Source organism: Pelecanus crispus, chromosome 1, assembly GCF_030463565.1.
Source record: "Pelecanus crispus isolate bPelCri1 chromosome 1, bPelCri1.pri, whole genome shotgun sequence".
Classification (NCBI taxonomy): domain Eukaryota; kingdom Metazoa; phylum Chordata; class Aves; order Pelecaniformes; family Pelecanidae; genus Pelecanus; species Pelecanus crispus.
Genome location: NC_134643.1, coordinates 224,060,443 through 224,072,910, shown reverse-complemented (window position 1 = coordinate 224,072,910; position 12,468 = coordinate 224,060,443). Strand labels below are relative to the sequence as shown.

The 12,468-nt window shown below is 42.6% G+C and overlaps 2 long non-coding RNA genes across 2 annotated transcripts; both read left to right on the top strand.

Annotated features, from left to right (window-relative positions):
* The first annotated feature begins 118 nt into the window (after positions 1 to 118).
* LOC142597155 (uncharacterized) lies at positions 119 to 2,720 on the top strand. The gene is made up of 3 exons (XR_012831987.1): positions 119 to 998; positions 1,460 to 1,566; positions 2,484 to 2,720. It is a non-coding gene; the product is annotated as an uncharacterized LOC142597155 (long non-coding RNA).
* Positions 2,721 to 2,755: 35 nt separating this feature from the next.
* LOC142597154 (uncharacterized) lies at positions 2,756 to 9,336 on the top strand. Its single transcript, XR_012831986.1, has 3 exons — positions 2,756 to 3,089; positions 4,511 to 4,726; positions 7,666 to 9,336. It is a non-coding gene; the product is annotated as an uncharacterized LOC142597154 (long non-coding RNA).
* The last annotated feature ends 3,132 nt before the right edge of the window (positions 9,337 to 12,468 follow it).

The window sequence follows — 12,468 nt, the reverse complement described above, 5'->3', positions numbered from 1 at the left end:
AGCAATGACAACGCAGTTCTTGTGGTTTGGATCGAATTGTCATTGTCACCTGGAGCCTTGCAGTGTCTTGAGTCTCCCTGGCGTATCTAGGACTGAAAGGCCATGAGAATATAGGTTTTTCTTGAAAGAAAGAGCTTTTGCTCAAGAACTCTGCCTTAAGTTATGGTTTCAGTGAATGTATATGCTCTCTCCAGCCAAAAAGGGATGCTAAGAAATGGCATAAAGTGAATTCCACACTCCTAGTGCATTAGGTATAGTGTTGAGTTCTGGTCCACTTTATTCCGATGTTTTATGTAAGACTTTTGTTTGCATCTTTAGCGATGACTTTACAGCAAAGGTGTGAACAACTACAGTGAGCTCTTTGACAGTTCCTTGAAGACGGCAAATCTCTTAAAAGCTTTTAGTGTTGCTGTGAGAGGTAACTGGTTTCAGACTGGCAAATTGAAGTACGTGGTGGGGATATCTAGGGGTCACGTAAGAAATTTAGAAAAAGGACTTCTGTAATCAATGCATTTGTTCTTGAAACGCCTCTCTTGATGCTTTCCCAAATTGAGGTGAATTTTTTCAGATTCTCTTATTTAATTTGTCTCTTCCAGCACTTCACCGTATAAATACTTTTAATAATAAGGAATATACAAGATGAGCTCAAATTTAGGGTCAGGATGTTATTTTTTTTCCTAGTTACTTGGTTTTTGAGAACAACTGTAAGAAGACATGCTCGGTGCATTTGGCCTCTCCCCCTTTTCATGAATTCCAGACAGCACTGCCTGTTCCTTGTCCTGCCCTGCAGATGTGCAGATTTTTCATACCTGCCCCTGGGATACTTACTTCATCCTACTGCAGCCATGTATCCACTCCTCACAGCCTTATATATCTCACTGAGCTGCTAAAAATAAAACATCAGTGTGTAAGGTAATGTTTGCATATCCCTTCTCCCTAATAAGCTGCATCTTCCTTCCTGAAATTAATTTGATGTCCCTCCTTGGAACAGAAGAAAGGTAAGCTATGGCGATGATGATAGTCTTTGGTACTAGGAATTAGCAGGTAATAGGAGGAAGCTGTGGATGAATTGGAGAGCAAGTAAAACAGCATTAAAGGGTCATTTTGAATTCAGCGTTTTAACAAATGTGCACTGGCAGTGCCATAGTACATACATGAATTTTCAAAAATTCATGGAGAGAATGGGAATGCTTGTATCCCTTCCTTGCAAGAAACTTCTCAGTGCCCGAGACCTGAATATTGCTGGGAACAGTTCTTCATGCGCTCGCGTGGTCGGTGAGGCTGGCAGGAACTTCTGGAGATCGTCTGGTCCAACCCTCTTGCTCAAAGCAGGGTCAGCCGGGCAGGCTGCTCAGGACCATGTCTGGCTGGGTTTTTGGAAATCTCCCACGATGAAAACTCAACAACCTCTTCCAGCGTTCGACCACCCGTACATGCTTCTTTTTTTTTTTTTTCCTAGTTTTTAAGTGGAATTTCATGGTTTTGAGTTTATGCCCATTATCTCCTGTCCTTTCCTTGGTTACCACTGAGACAAGTCTGGCTCCGTCGTCTTTACACCCCCATCAGGTATTTATGTACATGGAGGGGATCCCCTTTCAGCCTTATGCCCAGAAACCCGAATGGTTGCAAAACAAGTGACGTAAACTACTTTGAGAAATCACTTCTGGTTTAAATTTCAATAACCTGGCCCAAGGCCTGAGGTTTGTCTTGGGATGTTTGGCTTCTGACTTGAGTCCCCCGCTGGTGGAAGGATTTCAGCTGCAAGCAACGCAAAATCTGCTGGTTTCAGGGCTCTGGGAAATAAATGCAGTTATAACCATTGTCAAGGCAGCTTGGAGGGACGATAGCCATGGGCTTTTGGGAGTGTGAAAATAATACCAGGAAATAGTTTGAAATTATACCCAGAGAGGCTGGAATAAGGTTTTCCTGTTGTGTATCACATGGAGATCTGCCTCCTCCAGAGTCAGCATCAGGCACTTTCTATGGGATGTCTAAGTGTCCCAAAGACTGGAAAACAAGACTTCGTTCAAGATTATGAATTTATCCAGAAATTAATTTCTCCCAGAGATACAAGAACTCCTTATCTTACCGGTTTTTTATTTATTTTCTTCTTCGGGTTTTCTTTTTTATTTGTTTCCTGTCAAGATTTTTTTTCTCTTTGTTTGAACTAAATGTCACAGTGAGATGTCATAGCAAGCCTGGGCTATTTATAGTGGAAAGCAGCAGTATCTTGACTTTCAAAGTCTCTAGCACAGAATTAAAAGTGCAACTTTTCTGGTCAGGAAATGGCAAAGGTTTGTTTTAAAATAAGCAGTAAAAGCAGAGCCTGTAGTATAAACAGCTACTTTGGGGTACTGTGAGGGAGCAGGAGTGCCTTTCTGGATACCGGGTCTGCGTAAAGCATTACTGATCCTGAGCCAAAAGTGAGAATTTTTTTTTTTTTTTTTTTTCTGTTGTGATTGCCTTTTTCCTCGTCCTGACAGGTGGTTGAGGAAGACGCCCTTCCCTCTGTAGTTACACCTTTGGGACCTTTTCTTCTTTCATCAATTTTCAGCCCTTCTCCTGTGAGCATCTGCTGAGAAGGGTGGTCACAGGAAGGAAAAAATGCAAGTTATTTCCATCTATCATCTCAGTGAAGAGCGGACGTGTCTTACGGCTGCAGCTGGGAACGTGGCCAGTTCACGTTCACTTGATCGTGTTGCTTTTAGATCAAAATGTAGAAGTTATTCAGTTGGTTATTTGAATAACAAAAAAGTTATTTCAATAGTCCATGATGGTAGGAAGAACTGTCCCACATTGCCATCTCTCTTCGGATGCTTAGCAAATTCTGCAGTCTCCTGCAAGCAGCCTGCACTCGGGAATTAAAGGGCGTCCTTGGGGGACATCCCAGCCTAGCAAGGAGTGAGCGTGAAGGGTCTTTGGCGTGTGCATGCCGCCTGCAAGCGTAGGATCCCACTGTGGTTGAAAAAATCCAATGTAAGATCCAATGAAAATCAATGTAAAGGCTCAAGAAAAAGAAGTGCTGCTTCAATGGCTCTTAAAAATTATTTGCTCTCTGCATACGTCGGTTTCGCGTGTTCTCAAAGCAGGTGGGGGACATCCCCTTCTCATCCCCTTTCTTTCTTAATATGAGGATATAGTTATAAGAAAAATCACCTTTAAAGCAGACTGTCTAGCTAGAAATTCATCTGTTGGATTTTTTTTCCCAAAACCAAATTTTGTTATTTAATTGAAAAATAGAGCCTACTCTTTATTTAGAGACACTATGGTGCTGCTTTTTGTAGTAAGTTAAAATAGGAACATGTGAACTCATTAGGAAAAAGAAAAAAAAGAAAGAATTGACCTAAATTGGGGCTAAAATCCTTTTGGGAATGAAAAGGTTTCTGTTCAATTGTTTTTCGTATGTGTTGAGTTTTCTGTTTTTTTCCTTGGTTTGTTTTGGACATGAAATAGAAATACTATATTGGTTTGAGAAGAGGTTAAAAACAGCATGAGAACAAACCACAAGAAGTAGGAAGTAGCACAAGTTTAGTGAGAACAAAGTTTTGTAGCTGCAGTGTTCCCAGAAATAGGGATATTTGTTTTTCTCTCCGGCCTTTTGCTTGTTCATTCTCCCTGCAGCCACATTTGGACTGTGGTGATGCAAGGCACTAACAAAGCACCGTAGTGAGCTCCCACTTTCTATTATTTCTTAATATTGAAAAAGTGTCTGGAGAAAGATTTGGGTGCTCAGAAATGCTTTTTCAACTGCATCAATCTACGGTTGGGTGCAATAGCTGTTAGTGGGCACTGTGCAGCCTCCTCTTTCAATGAAAATATATAAAATAGATCCATGGGTGACTGCGGCATGGTTTTAGCTCTGATTTATACTTTTTGCTCAAACCTACCATGTAAATGTGCAACACGCAAGCCCAGAAGGACTAATTTGAGAACTGGAGGGCTGCCTTCCCTGTAAAGCAGTGATTTTGGTCAGGATGGAGCCTGGCTAGCTTTGCTTGAGGACACACAAACTCATTTGGTTGCTGATACTGCTTCAGTGCTTCCCTCTGAATTTGTTCTGAGGGGTGGACAAGTTCTCCTGCAATAGGTGGGATTGAGGAGACCAAAACAACAATAAAGACCTGCCAAAGCATCGCAAAACAAAGAACCCAGGAAGATGCTGCAAACCAGAGCTCGCTGAGTACAGAGAGCACAGGATAGGGCTTTATTACAAATAATTGTTATCAAGTGGCTTTATTACAAATAATTGTTATGAAATTAGAACTGATATTAGCGCATGGACTCAGTGAGCAATTGCCTGGTCTGATCAGCCACTGTGAATGTACCATGGCACTTGGAATTACTGTTGGATTAGGGTTAGCACAGGTGCTTTATGGAAGATTATTGTGGCCATGTTTGGAAATAAAATAGCAAACTTAAGCTGAAATAAACTGGGGTTGAGTAATGGGGGTTGCAAACTTTGAACTGGAGGGTAAATGTAACCTGGATTATTTCAATTCTCTCAATCAAGGTGCAGGAAGACACAAGGACAACTCTGGCCCTGGAGCTTTAGTCCCCTTGCAAGACTTGAGCAGAAGCAGCGATCTGGGAAATTGCTTGCCTTGGACGTATGTGGCATCTACAGATGGCGAGTGGGACGTGGGAAACGATGGTGTGCAAATGCTGGCAGCACAACTGACAGGGAACTACCCAAAATCCCCTACTGAGAGCTGCAGCTCCTGTTACGGTGAGACACGGTTAGCCCTGGTTTGTACCCAGATGGTTGATTTGGTGGTGGCACGCTTGTTTGCAGAGCTTACAAAGGCGCTCAAAGTAAAACAAAGTTGTCAGGTTCATGACTGAGGTGGACTAACCACCCCATTACCTCATTCCTCCTCACCTTCCACCTCTAGAAAATAAATTTTAAATTCCTTAACTTCATTTTTAAAGCTACTGAAAATCACTTCTCCTCTCTGACAACTTCCTTATGAGAGCGAGGTTTGTTTTCATCACAAATCACACCCTTGTTCTTGGTTCTGGCAGAAAGGCTGTTCTTTGTGTGGTTGCCAAAGGACTTCACAGTTTTCTTTTCCCTTCTTCTCTGTCCTTTTCTTCCTGGACTTTGTGGTCATGCTACAGTAATCTCTACAGCATAGAGATTAGCAGGATGGCTGTAACATAATGAACGGAGGTTTTCAGGTCAAATCAAAGTGAAGTTCCCCTTGGAAATCACCAAAAATTTCCGTAGTTGGTTAGTATATGCCCAGGGAAGCAGTTGAGTCACCATCGCTGGAGGTATTTAAAAGACGCGTAGATATGGTGCTTAGGGACATGGTTTAGTGGTGGGCTTGGCGGCGCGAGGTTAACGGTTAGACTCGAAGATCTTAAAGGTCTTTTCCAACCTAAACAGTTCTATGATTCTATGTTGATGTTGCGTTGCACGTGTCCGTTGTCTTTGGAGAGATGCATGAGCTACCCCACAGGTAGATGAAGCCCATGGGGCCACTGAGAAGCAGGAAGGAGGAAATAGGACTTTTTTTGTAGCCTAGGACTGGTGAGCTCAGCAGGTGAATCGACACATGAGCTTGCAAACTTCAGGTTGTCAGTCATGCCATCGAGAGGTGTGGTGACATCAACCGTGCGATCACTACCACTGTCCCATGGGATGTGCAAAGAGTCCTGGGTGTGATGAAATTTTACAGTACAATAGTGAGGGTAGAAATGATACTAACCCCCAAGGACCTGTGGAGTCTCCTGCGAGGAATCTAACGTGCCTTCATCCTTCGCCTTGTTTTTTGTCTGTGTGCTTTTTGGTGATACTGTACTGTTCTCTGCAAATGAGCGAGCCTGCACTGCAAAAACATTCACTCTTCCCAGACACCCCATTTGTTACAACGTCCTCTGGCAATGTCTCTTAAAGTAGTGACAGCTTGTTATTGGTTTTTGAGATCACTCACAAGCCCTGGAAGATAACAGGCAGTGGGAATGCCAGGATGCACCTGGATAGCCTAGGTTTTGTGCCTGTGGAGAATGGTGATTTTTTTTCTCCTACAGACTTAAGATTTCCTTGTTCTGTTTCTAATTTTTTTTGTTGATTTATCAAAATTCAAATGCTTGTGGTTTGAGCCCTCCATTTATTATATTCCACCCATCCTGTTCATCATACTCTTCGTGTTGCATCCTTCATGGCCACCAAACCACTACGAGAAGCCCAGTGAAACGGGGCAGTCTCGCTCCTGCAGTTCACGCTGTCTGGTGTGACTTGTCCAGCAGACTTGTCTTCTGCTTCCCTTGGCCAGATGTGTTGCGTATTGCAGTGTAGTAAGCAGTAACTTATGTTAACATAACACTCGCTATTGCTGCTGTTGGAGTCTTGCCAAAAATATTGTTAGGTTTATTTGTCAGATTTTAATACCAAAACATAAATAATCCAGCCCAAGAGAGCTTAGTGTAGATACCTTCTGGTTGGCTTGGCAGGCACCCAGCCTAGCTGTGTGTTGACACAACATGCTCCATGCTGAGCATGGTGTCTTGGCTACGGTCTTGTTCCTCCAAGTTTGTGGCAGTGACGTTCCCACTGTGCTGTCATGGTGTGTTCGAATTTGTCCTGTTTTTCTACAAACCATCCATTTTTGAAAAGTTTCCTCTTAATGCTAGTGCTTTGTGCTGATCCATCTTCTGACCAGAGAGGAGTCACCACGGAGGATGCTTGTGAAAGAAACTCCGGGACTTGCTCCTGCTTCCTCTCCCCTGCAGTATTGCATTAGCACACAATTTTACACACAATTTCAGTTTTCCATTACTATTTAGGTGGCACCAGTCTCTTCTGAGCTACGTAGGATACTGTTGGTTTGTGATAATAAAAAAAGCAAGGAGCCCTTGAAATTCCTAATGTCCGTGACAGTGAGGAGCTCAGGGCCACATGTAGTGTGAATGGGTTAAACCAAGAAACTAAAGGCCACCGTTACTTTGGATTTCCATGGGTTTCTACACCACTGCTGTTTGCTTTTAGGTTCAGCTACTGAGAATTTATTGTTTCATTGAAAAAAAAAATTAAAACATTTTTTTGTCGAAATAATAGAACTTGATTGTAATGGAAGTGGAGAAAGACTGCTGTTTAGGAAAGACTGACTTGTTTATTTGGATGCTTCATTTCTGAAACATGAGCCCATAATGTTGTATGTTTGTTTTTTCATTTATGGATGCTGAAGGACTGAGCAGGCAGAAAACGTACGTGAGTTTTGATTTAAACAGGTGATTCCACCCCCCCAAAAAAACCCCATATACTTATTGACGTAAAAGACAAATCAAAGGGTCAGGTGTCTTTATCAGATGCCACCTGCATGAAGCTCTCTAGGAACGAAGCCAGGCTTCTGCAGCCATGCGGCAAGCTCGCTCTTGTTTTGCAGGAGCATAAACAATCACATGCAGATGTTTCACAGCGAACCCAGGTCGGAACAGCACAAACTGCACCCCGCTGTAAACACAGTTTCCTGTGAAGAACAATAATACTTAATCACTTTTTTATGTGGCAGTTTGAGCTTGGTGGCAGGCTGGTCATGATCACTTGACAAAGGAAATAGCTCAAAAAAAATCAAATTACTACCAGAAACCCCCAAAATTCTTTAATCTGGTCACACCATGTACCATGACATTATAAATATGAATTCTTTGCTTCTTTCCCAGACTTGACTGGAAGAGAGAAATGATGCTTTTTTACCGATCTGCATTTAGTTTCTTATTCTGCTGTTCATGCCTTGACTTTTGAAGTGATGTCCAAGACTGAAGAAAAAAAGGTTCTGGTGAAAGTCCAGTTTAATTCTTTATATGGTTTTTTTTGCAACTCTTAAAGGGCGACATTTTATCAGTGATATGCATAGGAATTGAAAATTCTTTTCAGAAGCGTCTTAAAAAGACTGTTCTCCAAAGTCCACAGTTAAAGAAACTGTGATGGGATTAAGTTCACTGGTTAAAATATTTGTGGAAAATCCTCAGTTATTTGTCCTTATGAGAAGGAGGAAGGATGGTAGTTTCCTGTAATGGAATAAAATGCTTATGTTAACCACTGAAGGCAGCGTACGTAAGAGAAATGAGGATTGGAGGGAATGCAAGCAGTGAAATCATAATTAATTTCTGCCTGTAACCAGCAAGTTAACTTTGCTTAGGATAGCAGCTCTCCTGGTAAACATCACAGGTGTTTTTTTGAGAAATGGAACTGAGAAAAGATAATATTTCCTGATATTTAATCCAATGCACTTTTTGTTATATTCTAATGGTCTTTAAGGACAGGTGGTGGAAATCCTAATGAAGACTCCTGGGCAGGGTAACCATGGGGTGTCCAGTAGGGAACCAAACACAAACTTGCTGTGAGTCATGGTTAGTGTCCTGGTGTTTATTAAATTTCCATGGTTGCCATCCAGCTTACATTTCAGAAGGTAATGTAAAACGCTGGTGTGGGAGGGAAATTAAAAGCTCCTATTTATGGAGAATCGGGGATGAGCACCCGTAGCGGAGGAAGACGAATTCTGACTCTTGCATAGATGATGCATCTCCCATACTCTGCTTTTTCAGGTGGACTTTCATAATAGAGCTTCTAAGCATGAAAGCCTTTCGCTGAAGCAAGGAGGACCACACTGGATCCAAGTGGCTAGGAGATCATCCAGCAATGGTCGATTTTGTATTGGTACTAAGCAGCCAGTCTGAAAACCACAAAGAAGAGCTTCTGTGTTGGGGAAAATGCATTACCCTCACCAAGCTGTTCAGATGCTGGGAAGCACAGCTGCGAAACCTGTGGCTTCTGGGTCAGGAAGGATGCAGAAGTCCTTGTCATGCAGCCTATGGAAAAAAACCACAGATGGCCTTAGTGTACCAATGTCTCATGTCTCATCAGAACCCTTCCCACTACCCTCTCTCACGAGCTGACCCAATGGTGCTATCCACTGAGCTTTGCCCCAGCATGTGGACATATATAATGATGTATTTTTTTTCCCAGTGGAAAACTTTTATAATAACGAGATCATTTTTTGTGTGTTTGAAATTTCTCTCTCTCCTCTATTAGTGTTTTTCTTATCCTCGGGCCTTTCTTCTCAAAGAAATACCAGCAGGTTGCTGACCACCTTCCCTCCTTCAGGGAAAGCATGCCTTTGTGGTGAAGATGCTGAACTAGGGCTCACATCAACTGGGTTAGACGGTCTCTATGACCCGAGGCAAATAAATCACTTGCTCTGCTCTTCCCCTTGGCTCCCCGAACATTTGGCCATCTCCCTACTCCACAGGGTAGCATAAGGATAAAATCCATTTGTGATTCTGAGTTGCTTGGATACTGTGTGGACTTAGGGCTAAATAAAAAATAAATAAACAGAAAAATGCATCTTCTGGAGTCTTCCCTCTGGTCTCCAGCCATCTTCATTTGATTAACCAACCCCTGTGTCTTTCCTCAGGCCGGTTTGCCATCCTGAGCTGCTGTTCTCATTGCTCATCTCATGTCCTCACTCAGCAGCTCCCCACAGGGCCCTGCAACTTCTCTCCCTAATTGGCAGCTTTTAATTGGCAAATCATCACCCTCTTCCAGCGCAATTCCTCCCTTCCCTGCAAGGTCCCTGGGTGATGCCTGAACAATAAAACACAACTGACGTCCTCTTCCAGGGCTTTCCCTGCACGGTCTGCTCCTCGGAGGAAGCTTATGCTGTTGATAATGAGCAGTGCTCATTTTTAGCCTTATCTTTCTATTAGGTTATAGTTTTTATATATATATGCACACATACATAAAAATAAAATCTTTATTACCTAATTCCAGGCCAAGATTATGAGTTAGACTGAAGAATCCTTGAAAGTTATAGCTACAACTATGCATATATTACCATACAGTGATGTCTGAGGGCTGGTCAGGGTCTTTGTGGTTCTGATATGAGATAAAGTATTTTGCAGGGCTTGATTAAGAGCATTTGGCTGGGTTCAAAGACGGTGCACATTGATCAGCACATGCTGATGGCCATAGAGCTACACTAGTTCAAACCTGCTCATAAGCCTCATCTCCATTTAATTATATGCTGAGATTTCTTTTTCAAATGAGAAGGAAATCACTTGTTTCACCTTAAGTTTTATTGTGCCTGTGCATTCCCTATAGAATAATATGGACTCTTCAATGCTATTAGCCAGAAGCCAGGTTTGCAGCACTTCTAGCAACATAATTCTCTTAGGAAGCTGCTCTTAGTTGTATAGTTTAGTTTTAGGTACTCCTGTGAGGAGCAGGGAGTTGGACTTGATGGTCATTATGGGTCCCTTCCAACTCAGGGGATTCTATGATAAATATATATAGGGAGAGAGTGGTATACATCAGCTAGCAATTGGTTAAATACCCTGCTTTCCGAAAGCACATAGCAGCAGCTCCTTGCTTCTCCACCGGAACTGCTGTGGTTTGCATGGCTCAGCAGCCAATGATGCCGGGATGCTCTTGGGAGCATTCGCAGGAATTGGGCTTTATTAGCTGCTGATAAGATTCATTTTCCTTCCTCCTGGCCCCAGCATCAAGGCTATGCTTGCAAAGGCAACAGGTCAGCCAGAATCATTCTTCACTTTGGTGGAATATAGGGTTGTTAGGAACAGATGCACACTGTAACTTAAATTTACAGGGAAAAGCAATCTAGAGGCTGACTTTGTATGCAAGATACAGCAGCTGCTGCCATATGTTCTGCTAAACATTTTGCTGAGGGCGGCTGGGCAAACACTGAGTGTTTGCAGTGATGTAGTTTTTAGAGCTGGAGCATGTTTCAATGGGGGTCTAATATTATAAGCTGCTTTTCCCTCTATTCCCAGATGATCTTCCCACTACGTAGAAGGTCAGGAGATACCAATTCAGTGACTATAACAGAACTGAAGGCCATCCTGGATTCTTCTTAGTTTGCAAAAGCCATTTTTATCTTTTCTATCTCATTCCCTGCTGTCCTGACTCACGGCAGTACATGTGCTCCCGGTAGCCTGACTTCATGGGCTACAACTCTCCCAATAAGCCAAACGGGGTCAGAGCGCGGTCCTGAGCATGGTCCTGTGGTTGTCAAGACCTTAACTGTTAGCACAGCAATTGCTATTAGTGGAAAGTGATGCGAGATGCTTATTCACAAATCTGAGCACGTGCTTTAAAGTAAATTCCTCCTGCATGGAAGCAATGAAGCAAAACCCAGCTGTTTGCTGAAATGTAGCTGCAAATAATAATTTTGTTATGGTACAAAGTAAAATCTTGCTTCAAAATCAATCTCTTCATGTCGCTGGGTTCTTTATTTTAGGCTTTAAATGGTAAACTTCACATCTTAGCTGGTCCTCTTCATCTTTTTGTAGCTGATCATAAATACACTGCAGTGAATTCCATTTATTAGATAACATTGGTAGACTAGCATAGATGTGAACAGTATTTTATAGATTACAGATAAGACATACTCCCTGTCTAGGAGACTTTGAAATCTAAAGTAGTCAAGTTAAACACATGGCAGAACATGAGAAAATATTTCATTGTAAGGATTATCTGGGGTTACTAGTGATTAGCAAAGAGGAGTGCTGCTTGGAGAGCTGAATTTTAAGCAGCGCTTTGAAGAAAAGAGGACATTTGACAGATGAACACAGTGAAAGGGCAAAGGCACAAGGCCAAGAATGTGAAGAGGCAAAACAAGAAATTAGATGAGAAGATAGTGATAAGCCAGTGCACTGTGAAATAATGGTCTAGATCTTGGTCCTGGCAGGAAAAACTTGAGTTATGAAGGTTGGGGGGCCAGTGCAGGTAGAAAAGGAGAAGTCTTAGGACAGCTGTGTTTATAACTTCAAGTGTGTGATTGCATACTGTGTGAGGTCTTGGTCTCCAAGAGGGATGTGTGGACTTGGGAACGAAAGGAAAGAGCAAGTGATGTGTTGCAGCGAAGACAGGAAGGGAGGAAAAAGAGTCAAAGGTCTGGGAGTTAACAGAAGGTGAAAAGGTGGGATCTGGAAGGGAAATGTGTTTGTTTCCGGAAGAAAGTGTGTTTGAAATGCAGGTCCTGGTGGGGAAGGTCCCCATGGGTAGTGTCAGGATAGAGGGGGAAGAGAGGTCAGAGCCCGGTGCTGAGGCTCAGGATGATGGCTGTATGGCAGGAGAAGCACAGATGAAATATGTCAAAAGAGAAGGTGGATAGGAGGAAACATAGAAGACTAAAATCAGGATCCAGTCCAATACCACTACACAGAATAAGATCAGAGATACAGGACCCTTTGCAGAAAGGTCTGTAGGAAAATGTTCAGGGGCACCTACTCCATTTCTGTTCTGTTGCAGACATTGTTCCCTCTATCTTCTCACACCCAAAGTGGAGAGACTAACTGCTTCTGCCTGGATGTGGCTATCATTGCTTAGCTATTAGACTTCCAAAAATAGAAGTCTGTGCTTTTCCATGCTGTGCCTTATCCTTGATAAAATTCCCCTATAGACACCTGCAGACAGACCTACATCATCAATGCATGCAGAAACCT